At 26.2% G+C, this 6854-nt stretch overlaps 1 long non-coding RNA gene across 2 annotated transcripts; it reads right to left on the reverse strand.

Moving 5' to 3' along the window:
* Window positions 1-290: 290 nt before the first annotated feature.
* Window positions 291-2151, reverse strand: LOC150035300 (uncharacterized). Of its 2 annotated transcripts, XR_016530921.1 has the most exons (5): window positions 1652-2151; window positions 1491-1559; window positions 1270-1376; window positions 930-1189; window positions 291-773 (listed from the first exon to the last, which is right to left on the reverse strand). It is a non-coding gene; the product is annotated as an uncharacterized LOC150035300 (long non-coding RNA). The 2 variants fall into 2 exon arrangements; XR_016530922.1 differs by lacking the exon at window positions 930-1189.
* Window positions 2152-6854: the final 4703 nt, after the last annotated feature.

Raw genomic sequence — 6854 nt, forward strand, 5'->3', positions numbered from 1 at the left:
GTTGAGGGTTGAATACTCGACTCCTCTTTGTCGGGTGTTCAATCCTTTTTGTTTTAATATTAATCCTTAAGGATTTAACCCTTCACTTTTCCTAAATAAAGTATCCTATGCAAATTTACAAATTTACCTTTCTATTTCTTAACAAGAAAAACTTACGGTTGTATTTCTTGATAAAAGTAAAATTAACTCTAACAGACATCCTAACAAATTCTTAAATTTTTTTCTTCCATGTTACAACTATGATTCATAATTGGAAAATAATAAAATGTAAATCAAAATGTTCATATCAATACAAAAATTTAAAGTTTCTCTTTTATTTAAAAATAATAAAAAAAAAATCAATGTGTCTTACAAGGTAGACATCGTCGATTTCGAGTGGGTTGTTGTCATCGACTTTAAATTCTAGGTTACTCTAGTTCCTCTGGTTCCTCCTGATATTGCTCTGGTGGCTCTTATACATCTACGACGCTTCATAGTATAAATATTTATTATGCTCTCCATGACTACGCCCATGTCCATGCATGTATGAAGTTGATGGACCGGCCTCTGAATCCTAATATCTTGTACCAAAAGGTGGCATCATCATCATTGGACTAGCATAACCAGTCTGGCTCTGCGTCTACGTCATAAGCGACAATTCTTCCACATTATGATTAACCTCATCAAACTCATCTTCTTCTACTCGAGCACGTCTCCTGTGCCTAGGAATTGATGGAGGAACCATAGCTATATCGAACATATAATGTATCTCCTCCATATAGCTCTTGTTATCACTGCATATAGTAAGGACGTGATTTGGATCATTTGTAACGTCACGAAGGTGACTGCTGTTTGATCTCTATGAATTATTATAAAAAATAAAAAATAAAAAAGACAATTTTTAAAATAAATTTAAATTAAAAATAGTCAGACAATATTTAGTTATGTACCAGATGACCCACAATTGCTCTCGGACAAGTAACATAGCGTCTTGTATATTGTATCAATTGATGTAATTTTGAGTTGCATCCTTATCAAATTTTCCAATTGGATATCCTTTTGCAATAAACCTTGCACGATAGTGCCATCACATTACCAAATATGCAACTTTTTCATTCCAATCTCCAGTTTTTAGGTCGATATCATGTTTTAGAGGTTCAATATTGCATTCTGATGGATATCCTATTGTAGACCTAATTGTCAGATCACCCTATTAGGAAAATGAAATCATCAGATCATCCTTTAGGAAAATGAAATTATCAGATCACCTGTTAGGAAAATGTCACTCACCAATGTGAAAACATATGAGAGGACTTTATCGTCCGCCATATGTGTTGACCCTTTGTACAGAAATTGGGCAAAGTGTACAGGACAACTTTGTGAGGCTCCCAAATAATCTAAAACATAAAATATTATATTAAAAATATTAAAGATATGTATATTAAAAATATTAAAGACATATACATTAAAAATATGTATAAAAAATTCAATTGGGTTTAGTATTCATATACCTAATCAGGTTGAAGTAGATCAAACATATATATGTAGTTGACCTAATTGCACAAAATTTGTCTCTCCACCTAAATTATTAGATTGATATTTTAGATTGTAAATTAACTATATCAGTCATATAAAAATATTTGTTAAATTAAATTAAATTTAAATAACATACCGAGAACCGTAGGCTCGTCCAACTAATTGATCTCATTCACATATTGGAGTTGTGGAACCATGGTTGGAAATCGTTCTCAAGCCCATAATTGCAAAAGTAGTAGAGGTCTAGTGATTTCACGAACGTCGAATTTTGTTGCTTTTCATAGTTGTCTATACAACCATGCCAAACATGCTTCACCTAAGAATATCGTCCCATGTCATAGAGGACGGCTAACAATGCTAAAACCCCCACATGGTTGTTGGTCATAATCAACTCCATCAATACTATCAATCACGTTACCATTTGTAAACAGCATAAATCCTAAACATGTCCGCCATTTTCTTAAAAAAAAAAAATACATTACTAATTATTTTACTAATTATCAAACTTAAATACAAACAAAAATATTAAAAAATATTTAAAATATTAAACAACTAATAACAAACTTTGAACATCAAACTTAAATATTAAAACAATCGAATATTGTAAGAAATATATATAATAAAAATTCACTCAAGTTAACAATTTTGTATTAAATAACAAAAAAATACAAAAATTTTTAAATAAAAAACAATACTAAAAAAATAGAATATTATACAAATAAAAAAAAACAAACAATACATTACTAATTATTTTACTAATTATCAAACATAAATACAAACAAAACAAACATAAATATAAAGAAAATATTAAAAAGACTAATAAAAAACATTGAACATCAAATTTAAGTACTAAAATAATCGAATATTATAAGAAATGTATATAGTAAAAATTCACTCAAATTAATAATTTTATATTAAATAAAAAAAAAACTAAACTTTTTAAATAAAAAAAATGATTAAAAAACAGAATATTATAAAATAAAAAAAACAAACAAACAATACACTACTAATTATTTTATTACTTATCAAACTTAAATATAAAAAAAAAGCAAACAAACAATACACTACGATTATTTTACTACTTACCAAACTTAAATAAAAAAAAAAAAAAAAAACAAACAAAAATATTAAAAAAAATTAAAAATTTTAAAAAATAGTTTGAAAATTAAACTTATTAAAAAAACTAGTAAAAAAAATTTAAACATTAAACTTAAATACTAAAAAAATAGAATATGATAAGAAATATATATAAAAAATTACTCAAATTAATAATTTTGTATTACAAAACAAAAAAAAAATACTAAACTTTTTAAATAAAAAATAATACTCAAGAAATAAAATATTATAAAAAAAAAAAAAAAAACAAACAAACAAACAATACATTACTAATTTCTTTACTAATTATCAAACTTAAATCTAATGCCTAGAACTCTAATACTAAATTTTCTCCCAAAGAACACTAAACCATAAAAATCTTAATACTAACAAACTAACCAATACTCAGATAACTAATATTGTACTAAAGAAATAACATTAATACTAAATTTTTTTAAGAAAAGCCAAATGTTAAAAATTCTAATATTAACAAATTTTAATATTATTTTGAATGCGTGTATATATATATATATATATATATATATTAACATGTATATCTAACATAATATAAATAACAATATTAAAATATAGAGAAAAAACTACTAACATCAATATATAAATATTCTTGAATTCAATAACTATTAAAAAAATTAACATGATAGATCTACTAATGTCAATATATAAATAATATTCAAAAACTACTAACATCAATATATAAGAAATTAGAATTGTATATCTAGCATAATATAATATCAAAAAGTATTAAAAAAAACTAATAATAAATAAAAAGAACTCAGAAATTCAATAGCGGTTTTACTTTTTTTTCTCAAAGTGACAATGGTCCCTCATTTTTTTTTTTTTTTTTGTAATTTGTTACCCGACAATAGAAACTATAAAAAAAAATAGAATACTATGAGAATATGACCTATAACTTATTTTTAATTAAAAAAATTAGGAATTTAGGAGTGAACGTTACCTCTTTTTTGGTCATTTGTTTCCCAAACAACAATAAAAACTATAAAAAAATATATATAATAGTATCAACAAAATTTAGAATTATTTAAAAAATAAAAAATAAAAATTTAGTAGAGTGAATGAACCTCATAGTTTGATGGGCAAATGTGAAAAAGAAGAGGATCTAGTCCATTTTTGGAAGGAAAAAAAGGAAAAAGGTTGGGGGGGGGAATTAATTTGTGAGTTTGTAGGCGTGTGTGAAAATAAAAATCGGAAGAGAAGAAGGGAGGGGTAGAGAGTAAAAGAGAGGTAGAAAGAGTTCTAAGAAGTGAGAAGTGGAGAGGAGTATGGGGTTTAAAAAAAAGGTAGGTCAAGTTTTCAACATTCGACCCACGGATTCAAAGCGACAGCTGGGTAGGTGAAACCTATTAAAAGCAACAGTTGTGATTAAAAGTGGGATAAAAAGCAACAGTGGGTGGCAGACGAACTCAAGTCGAAACTTCAAGTCTCAAGATGGGTTAGTGTGGCACTGTGGCAGGCGGTGGGATGGGCGATATCAAATGTTGAAAATTCGACCTATGTGGGTCGATTTTTTAACACTTGACCTCTTTCTTAATTTGTTTTTAATTTTTTTAACCCCTCGAACTTCTAAAAAACTGACAAACTACTACAAATATCTAAATATTTTTAAAACTACGATATTTTACTAAATAGTTCTTCAATTTGCAATATTAAAATAAAACATCTAGTAAATGAGGGTCAAAGGGTTGGACATGCCTAACAACTGACAACAAATAACCATCAACTACTCTTAATATTGCAACTTTACTCGCTAGTCCCAACTCTTATAGTGCGTTTGGAATTTATTTTCAAGTGTTTAATTTAAAATATAAATCATTTTAGAAAAAAATAATGTGTTTGGCAACCACTCAAAATAGTTTTTGAAGAATATTTTCAACAATATATGTCAAAAATATTTAAATAAAATAGGTCTTTTAAAAAAATACTTTTTTCTCAAATCAATTCAAACGGGTCCTTAATTTCAATTTTGCGTTTAATATAATAAATATTTTTAAGATTTGAGAATCTACTAAGGAGCTATTCTGCCCATCAACTTATTAGGTGTGTGTTTGGAATACATTTTTCAAGTATTTAATTTAAAAAATAAGTTATTTTGGAAGAAATTTGAGTGTTAAGCAACTACTCAAATGTTTAATAAAAATGAGTTTTTTTAATTAAAAAAAAATACTTTTTTTTCAAGTCAATCCAAACGAGCTCTAAGTTAATATAAACAATCAAACTTAAATAGTAATATTATTGAACTTGCACATTTATTGAGTAATTTTATCTTCTCATTTTTTTAAATTTTTTTAATAATATTTACATTTATCAAGTAACTCAATCTTCCATTCTATATCTACTTTTTCACATTTACCGAATAACTTCATCTTACTTTCTTAATCTACTTTTTACAATTATAAAAAAACTCAATCTTAAGACCCTACCCAAACACAAACTTATAAACTTCAACATATTAATTCCAAATTTATTAACTCTACTCAGTGGGCCAAACGACCTCTCGATACAAAACTAAAAGTTTAGATATAAAATTTAAATTTATATCTAATATAATGATTAATGTGTACAATGACCTATTATTTTTAAATTAAAAATTTAAATGGATACAAACTTTGGCCACATTTACCAAATTAAAATAAAAATTGATGTAATCGTAATGAGATTTCATTAATGAATCAATTGTAACAAGCATGAATTGCAAATATAACTAAATTGCTTTTGATCGTATTTGCTTAGAATTATAATTTTTTTCACATTTATTGTTTACCATAACAGTAACAGTAACAGTTTCAAAATTCTTAATTTTACATAATTTTCAGATGCAATTCGATTAAGCATGCTCCACTCATCAATCAATTTGCGTTCTTATTACATATTTAGAAGTGCGCTTCATGTGTCAGTACAAATGCAGAACAAAGTAAACAACACTAAAGATAATCAAATAAAACTCACTTTTTTTTACATTACTATTGATTTATTACGTTTTGACTATGGTCTTGAAAGTTGAACAACAAACCGTCATCAAAACCAAGAAATTTTGAATTTGAGGTTCAGTGAAGACTGAAGTATGGGAATGGAATCCAATGAGAAGAAAAATCAAAGGGTTATAAACAATAACAATCCAACAAATTTATATATTTAAAATTCATACCGTAATATACTGTTCCTTTCTTCCCACTCCCACTCGTACGGACTTCCTCGTTATTCTCCTTCTGCCCTTATCATCTCCTGAAGCTATGCATGGACTCCCAAAAAAACCCCTATCCATTATTTCAAAATATCTGGGTTTCTTTTCTTAAAAAAATAAAAAATAAAATATATTGTATTTCTGCATGGTTTTAAGTTCTATCTTTATCTCAACTCAAAAATGAACTAATTATTTACTTTAAATATCTAAAGTTTGCAATTATTTTGTTTGTGTCATGAACGAAAATGAAAAAAATAAAAAAATTGCGAATAATAAACTGAGTGTACAACACAAATATTGCGAGGCCAGTTTGGAATTGCACATGAATTTTTACTTAATCTACCATGTTTCCTGTTTGATTATAATATTATTTTGTATTTTTTTTTCATATATTAATAACAATTTTAAATTTCCAACTAAATTTGAAAGACAATATTTGGAAACTACTGTATTTGTTATTCAAAAATTAGCTAAAACTATAATAATGTTTCCCAAAAAATGAAACTAAAATTAAAGACAAATATTAAGAACAATAAATTTAATTATATAAACTAAAAATGAATACAATATTAATAATTGATACCACTAAGACCAAAAATAAATAATAATTGGTATTGGTGTTAGGGTTTTGAAGCACATTATGTACAATCTCTGGAGAGACTTCAAAACAAAGTGAAAAATTTAAACATCAAGCTTAATTGCCTGTTACAAATTTACTAAATTTACAAGCTTATACAAACCAAAGAGAACAAAGATGGAAACATTATAAGCTCAGAGAGAATAAGTCCAAATCAAAATAGATAAAATCACTTTTTATCCTTCTTCAAAACCACTTTTAAAACATGATTTTAATCCTTCAAAATCAATTTTAAAGTGTTGGAATCAACTTCGCGAGTTTCTGAAAGATTTTAAACGTAACAAAAGTGATTTTAAGGATTTCTACCTTTATTCATTGGTTCCTCTATGTGTTTATACGTGTAGGAGATGAAATATATTAATGTAGTCATAAGGGCATAAAATCCTC

This window comes from Benincasa hispida, chromosome 7, assembly GCF_027475165.1.
Source record: "Benincasa hispida cultivar pf3 chromosome 7, pf3_genome.v1.1, whole genome shotgun sequence".
In the NCBI taxonomy this organism is placed as follows: domain Eukaryota; kingdom Viridiplantae; phylum Streptophyta; class Magnoliopsida; order Cucurbitales; family Cucurbitaceae; genus Benincasa; species Benincasa hispida.